This window comes from Pyrus communis, chromosome 14, assembly GCF_963583255.1.
Source record: "Pyrus communis chromosome 14, drPyrComm1.1, whole genome shotgun sequence".
NCBI classification, from domain to species: domain Eukaryota; kingdom Viridiplantae; phylum Streptophyta; class Magnoliopsida; order Rosales; family Rosaceae; genus Pyrus; species Pyrus communis.
This window is the reverse complement of record NC_084816.1, coordinates 455,254-468,925: the sequence shown is the minus strand read 5'-3', so window position 1 is coordinate 468,925 and position 13,672 is coordinate 455,254.

The following is a 13,672-nucleotide window of genomic DNA, read 5'->3' as shown; positions in this document are numbered from 1 at the left end:
TAAAAGATAAATGTTCCTATAAGAATGTACCCATGTACAATTATAGTAATTCACAAGAATGTATCCATAAACAATTTCAACATTAAAACCCATATGTAACAAAAACAAGAAAAACAATTTGCCCATATAAATTCTTAATGTAAAAAATAATTAAAGGATAGAAAAATGGAAGCAAACCATAAGACCAAATTACTTAAGAGTACATACTATATAAATCTTATAGGAAAAAGTTATACATATATGGGTACAAAAAAAAATAAAAAGTTACAATGGTAGTATATAATAAAAGTTGGGTACATGGATTAAGGAACAAGAGAAGAGAATGTATCCAATGAAATTAAAATTGCATTCAGAGCAATATAAATGTTCATTTGTTACGATTTTGCAATATGATGGTCATAGAGAAAAAATAAGTTTGAAATTTTTTTGGTGAAATTTAAATTTGAAGATACATATTCAATATAATAATGTTGAATTTGAATACAAGCATAAATTTGAGTGAGAAAATTTTGGGATTTTCAATTACAAATGTGATAATGTGGGAGAAATTATAAATTAAAATTTGTTGTAAAAAAAAATAAAAAGATGACATGGAAGTATTTTATAGTAAAATGCTGAGGTGTACAAAGTCAAGAAGTCAAGGGACTTTGATCAAAAACTGAAAACCAATAAAGTTTCATTCTATAAACATTGGTGACTAGGGATTGGATCCTAATTTTTCCTAGAATTTATGTAGAGGAGATTCATCGCTTACTTTGATTTGGAAAAATCTTATTTGATCAACTAATTAAGCTCTTTTATTGTATTCAAATGCCAAATATATTGGAAGAGGTTTCAATTTAGAAATCTCACTCCTAATTGAGAGAGGGAGGGGGGGGGGGGATGGGGAACTAATAAAAAGTCCAAAAAAAACTTTAGTTTTAATAAAGAATGACAAATAAAAGTATAGTGAATAGTATAAAAAAAAGGTAAAAATATGATTTTTCGTTAAAAATGAACAGTACCAAAAATGTTTCGTACCTTCTCTTGCCAATATCGCTTAAATAAATAATGAAAATAAAAACAAAATTACATTTTGATATGATATTGTCTTTTGACAGACCTATCTTGTGGCTAAAAACGTATTGACTCAATCGTACTAATTAGTTTAAATGGTATACTTTAAAATATCCTTTAATTTTTCAACATATATATAGAGTATTTTATTCACACGTTCATTTTTACTTCCCACACTCTTGTTAATTGTTGTCCATTAATTTTCTTCAATTCGTTCGATCGAATGGCCAAAAATTGAGAAAATTGCGTAAAAGATAAAAATGGATATGCGAATAGTACCATCCTATATATACATACATAGCAAAATTTAGGGAAATTCTCATTAGCATGCATGCACTTTTAGCACATTGACCGCCTAATCATAAGCAGTCGTATCAATATGTCATATTGCTGGTCACTCCTTTTGGTTTAATTATGACCACGCTTCAATCCTATTTGATAATCTTGATGATTATTATGGTGCTTAATCCCATTGTATAATTTGCTATGCATGATTCTCAAAAGTTTTATATGTTGATATAGCCATTTTTCTTCAATTCAAGCTAATATATATAGCAAAAATGAAACTTTTGACGTAGATGTAGATAACAAGTTATATCAACCGCGACGTCATAATTAGGGTTGGGCACGAGTTGGGCCGGGCCCAATTTTAAAAGGATCAGACCAGACTCGAGTTTAAAAGAAACGAGAAAGGCCTGGGTGGGTACAAGAAATTCTAATACGAGAACCGAACCTAACTCGGCTCGTTTGAAACGGGCCAGTTCGAGTTGGGTCCACGAGTCTTTTTTTTTTTCTTTTTTTTTTTCTCTTCTTCTTTAGCTCTCTCAAATCTCGATCATTCCAGGAGATGTTGGACCACCACCTTCTCCACAAAGGGTCTTCAACAAAAAGGTCGTCCCTTCCGCTCTTGCCCTTAAGCTTAGATCCTTCGTGTCGCCAACGTGATCTCTGACGAATTTAATCATCGAAAATCTGATGTCATCTCGCCGGAGACAAGAGAGAGTAGAGATGATGGAGGGCGAAAGAGGCGTCTCGTTCCCTGTCGTCTTCTCCTACGATGAGACCGAGACCGATATCGGCGACCTCGTCGTTTACCCAAAGCTTGATTTCCCGCGGTTCCTGTCGGTTCTAAGCCACAAGATCAAAATCTTGCTGGGGCAGTTCACTGTTTTTCTATCCTCGCCGGAGACCAGCCAGCGAATCCCCATCACTGGCAAGGTCAACTTCAACACGATTTCCCCCGAGAAGAACTGATGCTTCCTCATGGAGCTCAAGCGGTCAAGGCAATGGAAGAATCACAATTACCAGGTCCACCGCCACCAAGACTTCCAAGAAGACGAGTGCTAATTTCTGAGATCTGGACTCATTCGAGTTGGATTGGGTGCGTATGGAAAGAAAAGAGCAGGAATGTGGAATGTGGAATGTGGATTGTGGGATTTAATCAATGGTGGAGATTAAATCTCCACATATTGGACAATAGATACGGTCCGGTCGGGGCCCAATTTGGACCTGCCCTGCCCCGCAAGTAACATAGAACGGTCCTACCCCACCCTGTTTTAGATTTATAAAAATTAGACCCGCTCTGTACCCACCTCGACCCACTTCTACATTCTCCTACCCGTGGATCCAAGACCCGTTTGCCCACCTTCATAATAGCAGGTTATTCAATCCATATATAAGTTTTTTTTCATGAATCTATAAGAACCGCATATAGCTCCCTGTGCTTGGAACACTTGCCAACTTTTTACTTTGAATATCTTATACTAAATGATCAATATTGGTGCACACTTGGGCCTAGACCATCCATGATTTAATTATGATAGGCATGATACTAAAATGGGGTTAAAGCGTGCATTATTTATGATGATTATGTACAAGAGCCCACAACGGATTTAATTAAAGTAGAAATCTCTCATGCTTTAATATGGTGCTTCACTAATCATGTTTAGTTGCCTTTGGACTTGGGCAAGTTACCTATAAAGAAATGAAAAACAAAGAACAAAGGCAGGAACAAGAGGCACCAAAAGAATTCAACTTTCTTTGTTAGGGTTGTGGAAGTTGAGAGTTCATCCTTAAATCAATTTAACAATGAAATCGCCAAACTCTTTGTAAACACGTTTTTTAAATTTCGTGTGGAATAGTTCTTCATATCTTCACAAGTCCGCCGAAGGATTACCGTCATAAGCACGACCCGTGATCAATCTTTCTTAAGATGAAATTGTCTTACAATCTGTTTTTCTTATTTTTATTAGGTATACCTTCGATATAACCGGTGCATGAATTCTTTATTCATATCTCTATCCTCATTCGACGCGAATAACGTCAAAGCTCTAATAATAGTTCAAGAAAGAAAAAGAGAAATTCAAGGTCAAAGCTTTAATAATAGTTCAAGAAAGAAAAAGAGAAATTCGATAGTGAAACAAAAACATGGGCAAATGAACATGTTGGTGAAATGTCTCTGGCTTAATTTTGTCTCTTTTCTCCATTTTACTATGAAGCAATATTGCCGACTTTATTTCATTTTAATCCTTGAGAATCTGCTACAGATTTAACATAAATCAGCATGCATCTTAGTTTTCACATGGGAAAAAACTAATGAAGGAGACAGTAAAAAGAAAGCACAACAGACTAGGATCAATGTTTGTTCCCGCCTAATTTACAATAGCCCATCATTATTTTGTCAAACCAAATAATTAGTAATTCTAATGATTGATCTATTGTCTGTAGTTTGTATTAATTATATTATTCTGCTGTATCCCATCCCATGAGTCCAAAATGTCATGCTTTAACAGGACAGAAGCAGTAAAAGCCAATGAACTAAACACAGTATGCATGCATTCTAAACATGATCTTAACTGTTCAAGTATTCAAATCATCATAAGGGACTAATCGGGTACTAATTTGAGTGCTAACGAGCATTCATTTTGTTTCTACGAATGACTCTGCATCCTTAAATCATTAGCGACAGTTTTCAGGAGCTAATGATCTGACTTATTAAATCTAATTAGCAAAGAATTAATTATTTCTCTCCCGGTTATGTACAAAATAATCCTCTAGCAAATTAATAGGCAACCAATGTAAAGAGTAAAACCATGTGCATGTAAATTTAATGAAACCTCATATCATACATCGAGCTAACGAAAATAGATATCTCTCGTGTCTCTGTGTGTGTGAAATTATGACTGTCTTAGCAATTTGTGCATGTAATACCTATAGCAATTAGTCGTCTGCTTATGACAAGTAATATGTGGATGATGTGGACGTCTTTGCTCCAAAACGATGAACCAAAACTAATGCCGGGCCACTGTTGCCTGCATGCTGATATCGGATAGAATAACCCCTCCAGTTCCATATACTACGGCACACAGGAGAAAGAACGTTAAAAATATGAGTAGTGTTATTCTTACCATGTTTTTATGAGTAATGTTATTCTTACCATGTTTTTATACCACATTTATATACTACCTTATGTGACATCTGATGTGGATAGCTACATCATTTAAATTAATCAGAATTTAATTTAAATTAAAAACATTTAATAAACCAATAATTAAAAAAAAGTTGGAATTAAATGGTGATTGAGGCATACAAGGAGTCTTCTCCTTCCTTCCCCGTTCAATCCTGCTTCTTCTCCCGTTTCTTCTTCCACGCTAGTTCTTTTACGCCATTTTCTTTTCACCCCAATTTTTTTCACTTTAGTGTGGACTACCACTCACGCCAGTACTTTTGTACCCACCCCCCTACACTACTCACACTAGACGCCTTTTTTTTTTCACCCCATAGTACAAAACCCCACCTCTCATCATCGAGTAAAAAAGCTCCACCACCTCTTTCCACCTCTGGTCTCTGAGACACGCACCGATCATGGCCGACCAAGAGTACAAATTTCTCTCACGCATTGCGTAGAATTGAATAGAATTGGTGTCAATGCAAGATTGAAGTAAATTCATGTAAGTAGTGGAAGTTACCTTCGACCCACTTTTGGCAATGGAGTCAAGAAAGGTGACGGCCTCCGTGAACTCGCCAGGCTTGCGGATGTAATTCAAGTGAGAGTCTGTGAATTTTGGGAGGGTTTTCTGGAAAAAGGAGATTGTGGGTTTGGTTTGTCATGGTAAGAATTCAGATGGGTTGCTGAATTTGGAGGGTACTATGGGTATTGGAGGTGTGAGTAGTGTGAAGTAGGTACAAAAGTACAAGAGAGGGTGTGGTAGTCCACACTAACAAGAAAAAAGCTTGGGTGAAAAAAAAATGGTGTGGAAGAAGAAACGGAGAAGAAGCAGGATTGAACGGGAAATGAAGGAGAAGATTCATCGTATGCCACTATCACCATTTAATTCTAGTTTTTTTTTTTTAATTATTGGTTTATTTAATATTTTTAATTTGAATTAAATTCTGATTAATTTAAATGATGTAACTGTCCACATCAAATGCCACATAGGTGGTATATAAATGTGATATAAAAACAGAGAAATGTTATTCTTACCATGTTTTATACCACATTTATATATCACCTTATGTCGCATCTGATGTGAACAACCACATCATTTAAATTAATCAGAATTTAATTTAAATTAAAAATATTAAATAAACCAATAATTAAAAAAAATGGGAGTTTTAACAAAACACTCCTGGTATTGTTCACTTTTAACGAAAATGATATTTTTACTCTAAAAAGTCACTCATGGTACTATTCACTTACAACACCTTTTTGTCTTTTTGATTAAAACTCAAAGTTTTCAAATCATTTTCATTAGTTTTCTCTTAAAAAAAAAAGAATTAAATGGTGATTGTGGCATACGATGAGTCTTTTCCTTCCTTTCCCGTTCAATCCTGCATCTTCTCCTTTTCTTCTTCCACGCCATTTTTTTCACCCATGTTTTTTTCTCGTTAGTGTGGACTACCACCCTCTCTTGTACTTTTTTACCCACTTCACACTACTCACACCTCCAATACCCATAATACCTTCCAAATTCAGCAACCCATATGAATTCTTACCACGACAAACCAAACCCACAATCTCCTTTTCCAGAAAAACCCTCTCGAAATTCACAAACTCTGACTTGAATTACCTCTGCAAGAATGGCGAGTTCAAGGAGGCCGTCACCGTTGTTGACTTCATTGCCAAAAGTGGGTCGAAGGTAACTTCCACTACTTACATGAATTTAATTCAATCTTGCATTGACACCAATTCTATTCAATTCTATGCAATGCGTGATAGAAATTTGTACTCTTGGTCGGCCATGATCAGTGCGTGTCTTAGAGACCAGAGGTGGAAAGAGGTGGTGGAGCTTTTTTACTCGATAATGAGAGGTGGTTTTGTACTATGGGGTGAAAAAAAAAAAAAAAAAAAAAAAAGGTGTATGGTGTGAGTAGTGTGGAGTGGGTAGAAAAGTACTGACGTGGGTGATAGTCCACACTAAAGTGAAAAAAAATGGCGTAAAAGAAGAAACGGGAGAAGAAGCAGGATTGAACAGGGAAGGAAGGAGAAGACTCCTAGTAAGCCACAATCATCATTTAATTCAAACTTTTTTTTAATTATTGGTTTATCAAATGTTTTTAATTTAAATTAAATTTTGATTAATTTAAATAATATGGTTATCCACATCAAATGCCACATAAGGTGGTATATGAATGTGGTACAAAAATATGGTAAGAATAACATTACTCTATAAATATAATCATAGAAAACACAAATAATTCATATCAATTACAATTCACTTGAAATAAAGATCAAAGATACAATATAATGGCAACCAAAATTGGAACACTCTTTAAGACCATCTCCAACCAAAGGAGGGCCAGAGGGCTCATTTTAACCTTCTGACCCTCCAAGAAATTAATATTTTAATGAACAGTGCAAGGCTATATTTCTTACCGTCTCCAACCGAGGGTCAGGCCAAACATAGCACTATCACAAAAAACCATCTCCAACCCAGGGCCATAGTGTTAGATCCCACATCGCTCAGGGATGAGGATCATCTATGCCTTATATGTACATGCCCACATCCATATAGCACGAGGCCTTTTGGAAGCTCACTAGCTTCGAAGTTTCGGAACTCTAAAGTTAAGTGAGTTCGCCTGAAAGCAATTTCAGGATGGGTGACCCACTGAGAAGTTTTCGTGTGAGTTCCCAGAAACAAAACCATGATAGCGTGGTTGGGGCCCAAAGCAGACAATATCGTGCTATGGCGGAGTCGAGCCCGGGATGTGGTGGAGCCCGGGTCGGGATGTGACAATTTGGTATCAAAGCCAATCCATGGCCGGAAATGTGCCGATGAGGACGTCGGGCCCCTAAGGGAGGTGGATTGTTAGATCCCACATCACCCAGGGGAGGATCCTCTGTACCTTATATATACATGCCCACCTCCATATAACACAAGGCCTTTTGGGAGCTCATTGGCTTCGAAGTTCATCAAAACTCTGAAGTTAAGTGAGTTCGCACGAGAGCAAATCCAGGATGGGTGACCCACTGGAAAATTCTCGTGTGAGTTCTTAGAAACAAAACCGTTATGGTGTGGTCGGGGCCCAAAGTGGACAATATCGTACTACGACAGAGTCGAGCCCGGGATGTGGTGGAGCCCGGATCGGGATGTGACACATAGGACCAAACATAATTTATTATTTTAATTGAATTACTATGGTTACTTAAATTAAATTACCTCAATAATTTTATAATTTTATGTACAACTCCCTAACTAAATTAAAGTCGTCTACTTCGATGATTTGATCCCCTAAGTTCCGTTTGGTTCCCAAGAAACCGGAAACAAGGACTTCACAATTGCTTCAAATACTCCTACTCTCTAAAACCAAACAGAACCATGAAAAAAAACGAATAACAGAAAACTGAAAACATGACACCTGCTTTGAAGTTGGACGTCTGACGCATTGTTTACTGAAGTGGTTTCTTCAACACTTGGAAGGTTGGTCTCAACAATCTGGCCATTCAGAAAAGAAAACAGGACAAACCCGTTTGATTTAGTCCCTGAAAACTTGGACAACCTACGAGGAATCTTAACTTGGTGGACATTTTGCGTGTTTCTTTGAGAGGAAAGTAGTGGAAAGTCTAGTTTTGACAAAGAGCGAGGGAGCTGGTGCTTGCCATGGCTTTGACGAGAGAGAGAGATAGAGAGAGAGAGAGAGGGAGAGAGAGAGAGCAATGGACTGATGAAGTTTGAAGTGAGATATGTAGAAAAAGGTATGTAGGCTAAAAAATATATTTGTTATTGATACATGATACGTGAATGTGGAAAAAATGGAAGAGAATGCTTTTTTTCTCATTATCTTTCTCTACAAGGTTACAAGGATTTATATACATGACTTCAAGTAACAAGATCAAATCACCCTAAATTAAGGGATACAAGTGTGTAGGTAGGACGGCTTATACTTTGTAGGTAGGACGGCTTATAGGACGGCTTATACTTCCAATAGTGAATAATATTATATACAATTACACAAGGACTCCAACCATATTCCTTATTTGTCTAACACTCCCCCTCAAGTTGGAGAGTGGATGTCAAGAACTCCCAACTTGCGTAACATACCCGAAAACTTTTCTTTCCCAAGAGGTTTGGTAAACAAGTCTGCCAACTGTTGTGTCGTACCCACATGCTTGGTCTCTATTGTGCCATCTACAATCTTATCTCGTATAAAGTGACAATCCATCTCAATGTGACGAGTTCGTTCATGAAAAACAGGATTGGCAGTTATATGTAACGCTGCTTGATTATCACAAAATAAAATGGAAGGACCATCGAAAGGAATGTTCAAATCCTTCAACAAAAAACGAAGCCAAACTATCTCGCAACAAGCACCTGCCATGGCCCTATATTCCGCCTCTGCTGAAGAGAGCGAAACGGTTTTCTGTCGTTTCGTCCGCCAAGAAATCAAAGAACCGCCCAAGAATACACAATACCCAGTAGTCGAACGGCGAGTGATAGGGCAACCTGCCCAATCAGAATCACAAAACGCAGTTAACTTGGTCTGGTTGTCAGAACGAAATAATAAACCTTGACCTGGAGTAGCCTTCAAATAACGAACAATACGAAGCGCATCATCCATATGAGATATCCTTGGCTCGTGCATAAAACGGCTTAGAACATGCACATAATAGGTGATATCCGGCCGAGTGATAGTGAGATATATTAACCGACCTACTAATCGTCGATACTTTTCAGGATCCTTGAGAAGTTCTCCTTTATCAGATAATTTTGTGTCATCTATAGGAAAAGCAATGGGTCGTGCTCCCAAAAAACCATAGTCCTTGAGAATCTCTAATGCATACTTGCGTTGAGAAATATAAATCCCTTGTTTGGAACGAGAAACCTCAATACCCAAAAAATATTTTAAATCACCAAGGTCTTTTATCCGAAAATGATCACGGAGAAAAGACTTCAGAGAATTAATGGCACTAGCATCATTGCCTGTAATCACAATATCATCCACATAAATGAGCAAAGCTGTGAAAGAAATACCAGACTTTTTAGTGAACAATGAATAGTCAGCTTTGGATTGTTGAAAACCGGCAGAAATGATGGCACTAGTGAATTTGGCAAACCATTGGCGAGAAGCCTGCTTAAGACCATAAAGTGACTTGTGAAGGCGACACACAAGATTCTCCCCCTGTCGCCGAAGACCAGGAGGAGGAGACATATAGATTTCTTCATGTAAGTCACCATGTAAGAAAGCATTATTAACATCAAGCTGATGAAGAGACCAAGACTGACTAGCAGCAAGAGCAAGAAGACAATGCAACGTAATCATCTTAGCAGTAGGAGAAAAAGTGTCATGATAATCAATACCTTCAGCCTGAGTGAAGCCTTTAGCAACCAAACGAGCTTTGTAGCGGTCAATAGAGCCGTCGGAATTGTGCTTGAGTTTGTACACCCACTTACAACCAATGGGAATTTTGCCAGGGGGCAAGGAAGTTAAAGTCCAAGTACCATTAGCATGTAAAGCTTGAAGCTCCTCAGTCATAGCACGTTGCCAATTGGGGTCAATGGCAGCCTCGGCAAAGGAGGAAGGCTCCACAGTCCGACTGACAGAGTTAATGTAAGAAAAATGCCTGGGAGAGTAACGGTGATAAGAGAGAAAATTACAAAGTGGATATCGCGTACCTTGTGTAGAACCGGGTTGCGAAGTCGAAGATGGGTGGGATGGCAAAATCATCTGCGAGCAAACGTAGTCTTTTAAATAGGATGAAGGTTTATGGGCACGGGAAGAGGTGCGGGGAAGGGGAGGATTGGTAGGTAGTGGGGGGGTAGGGATGTCCGTGGGTAAAAGGGTGAAAGGTAAGGAAGTAGCGGGGGGGGGGGGAGAAGGAGGGGATGCCGAGAGGGCAGGGGCATGGGGAGGAACGGGTAATGGGGCAGCAAGGGAATCTGTGGGAGGCGTGGAAGGGGAGGAAGGTGGAGGAGGGTGAGGCGTCGGGGCAGGAAGGGGTGGGTTATATGTAAAGTCCAGAGGGGGTGGGATGGGTAGGGTAGGCGAAGAGGATGGGATAGGAGGGTGAGAAACGGCATAAGGGAAAGTAGTTTCGTGAAAGATGACGTCTCGACTAGTGAAAATGCGGTGATTGTCGAGATCGTAAAGGGTATAGGCCTTTTGTCCATGAGGATAACCGAGAAAAATGCAACGATGAGCCCGAGGGGAAAATTTGGTGGTGGGAGTGACAGAGGTGGCATATGCCAGACAACCAAAGATGCGGAAGTGGTCATAAGATGGGGTTTTCGAAAAGAGAACCTCAAATGGGGATTTATGATGGAGAAGACGGGTAGGGAGACGATTGATGAGATAAGTAGCGGTAAGAACACATTCCCCCCAAAACTTGATAGGAAGATGGGATTGAAAACGAAGGGCGCGAGCGGTTTCAAGAAGATGACGATGTTTTCTTTTAACAACGCCATTTTGTTGGGGGGTATAAACACAAGAAGTTTGTAAAAGCACCCCATGATCAGAGAAAAAACTACGAAGAGATAAAAATTCACCACCATTGTCAGTACGAATGCATTGGATGGTAGTGCGGAATTGGGTAGTGACATAAGCAAAAAAATCCTTAATTAATTGTTGAGTGTCGGATTTATGTTTCATGAGGAAGACCCACGTAAAGCGAGAAAAATCATCCATAATGGTTAAGAAATAATGAGCACCAGAAAGAGAAGATTGACGATTCGGGCCCCAAATATCACAATGAATTAAAGTAAAAGGGAAAGTTGATGAAATTGAACTCAAAAGAAAAGGTTGACGAGTTTGTTTTGCCAACGGACAAACATCACAAATATGACTAGAATCAAAAGTACAATTAAGAGAGCTAGAAGCTAAAGCTTGCAAACGAGTGGAGGAGGGGTGACCAAGACGCCTATGCCAGAGGGAGGAGGGGATGGTAATGATGTTGCAGAGAGGTTGCCGGGTGGGGAGAGAAGAGGTAAGGGCCACAAGGTAATACAGATTGCCACGTCGCTTACCCACACCAATCATCGCCTTCGAAACCAAGTCCTGCAAAACACACCAAGAAGGAAAGAAGGTTATGGAACACGATAATCCATCTATAAGTTTACCAACCGATAAAAGGTCCACTCGGAAATTAGGGACACATAAAACATCCTTCAAAGTAACTGAGGAATTTAAAGGAAGAGTGCCGGTAAAAGTAATGGGAGCGGAAGCACCACTAGGCAAAGAAACAGGCGGCAAATGTGAAGGAGAACGATTAACCAAACATGAAGCGGAAGAAGTAATATGATCTGTAACACCACTGTCAAGAATCCATTGACCATGACGAGAGGTGACAGGTAACAAACCTTGGGCAAAATCAGTAGTGAGCACGGCATTGGCCTGAGAAGGGGTGGTGGTGTCACGTAGAGCAGCTAGAACACGGGAGTGCTGCTCGGCAGAGAGGTCAGGTATGGCAAGCTGCAAGTCATGCAAAGTGGGCTGGGCCCCGTGCACTTGGTGGGTCGCTGGAGTAGAAGAGGAGGCGGGGGCCTGGGTGTCTTGCACGTGATGGGCCTGGGTGAAATTATGGGGCCGGGAAGCAGAAAACCGTGGCTGCCGGGGAGGATTGGAAGGTGCATGGCTGCGGGAAGAACTGGAAGCAGTGGCACGGCGCGGTGGTCGCCACGGTTGGCCATGGAGAGGATGGCCAACGGGATAGCCATGAAGTTTATGGCATGTGTCTCGGGTATGATAATCAAAATTGCAGTAGGTGCAGTGGAGGGGAGGACGAGCAGAGGAGGGACGGGACGGGCCACGAACAGCCATGGCAGCAGGTTGATCGACAGAGCGGAGGACGCCCAGGGAGCGTTGTTTTTCAGCTTGAGACACCGAGGAACATGCCTGACGAACAGTGGGAAGGGGATTCATTAAAAGAATCTGGTCACGAACAGCAGCAAAGGATTCGTTGAGGCCCATTAAAAATTGCATGAGTTGTTGACGGTCATGCTTGGCGTTGCAAGAGCACGTGCAGCCATCATTATAAGAAGCAAGCTCATCCCAGAGAGCTTTCAGGCGAGTAAAATAGGCGGAGATAGAAGAAAAACCTTGAGAAATTGTAGCAAGTTCCCGGTTGAGTTGGAAGATGCGTGGAGCATTACTCTGAGAGAAGCGTTCGCGAAGATCATCCCATACAACTTGGACAGAGGTGGAAAAAAGCACAGATTCTTGAAGGTCAGGTTCCAAGGAATGCAGAAGCCAAGAGAGAATCATGTCATTGCAACGACGCCAAGCCGCGTGAGCATCAGGGTCGTCGGAGGAAGAAGGTTCTTGGATATCGCCAGTGATGAAACCAAGTTTATTCTTGGCACTCAAGGAAAGCTGCATGCCACGGGCCCAGGATGTGTAGTTATCACCATTCAACTTCTTGGATACAAGGACAAGATTCGGGTGGTCGGAATGATGAAGGGAAAAAACACCATCGGAAGAAGAAGAGTCAGCCATGGAAACGGCAGAGAAAGCTGCCGAAAAAAAAAAAATAGGGCTAGGGTTATAAACCTGCTCTGTATACCATGTAGAAAAAGGTATGTAGGCTAAAAAATATATTTGTTATTGATACGTGAATGTGGAAAAAATGGAAGAGAATGCTTTTTTTCTCATTATCTTTCTCTACAAGGTTACAAGGATTTATATACATGACTTCAAGTAACAAGATCAAATCACCCTAAATTAAGGGATACAAGTGTGTAGGTAGGACGGCTTATACTTTGTAGGTAGGACGGCTTATACTTTGTAGGTAAGACGGCTTATAGGACGGCTTATACTTCCAATAGTGAATAATATTATATACAATTACACAAGGACTCCAACCATATTCTTTATTTGTCTAACAAGATATGAAGCTCATATGGAAGCCACAGATGGTATTGATTCTTGTGAAAGAGAGGAAGAGGTTGAAGATGAACCAACGGTTAGAGGTCAGCTTGTTTCATGTCTAGGCTTGCTCCATGTACCCAACTTGCCAAGTGCCATGTACCATTGCCCTTCCTTTCTATATTCTTTTTACAAAGAAACTTGTTTGTGGGCCCTTCATTTCTATCTCAATAGTTTCATTACACCGTCATGCAGTGTTATTAATAAACTTTGAACACTTATCTAAGTTCGTAAGGTATCTATTTTGCCATTTATTTAT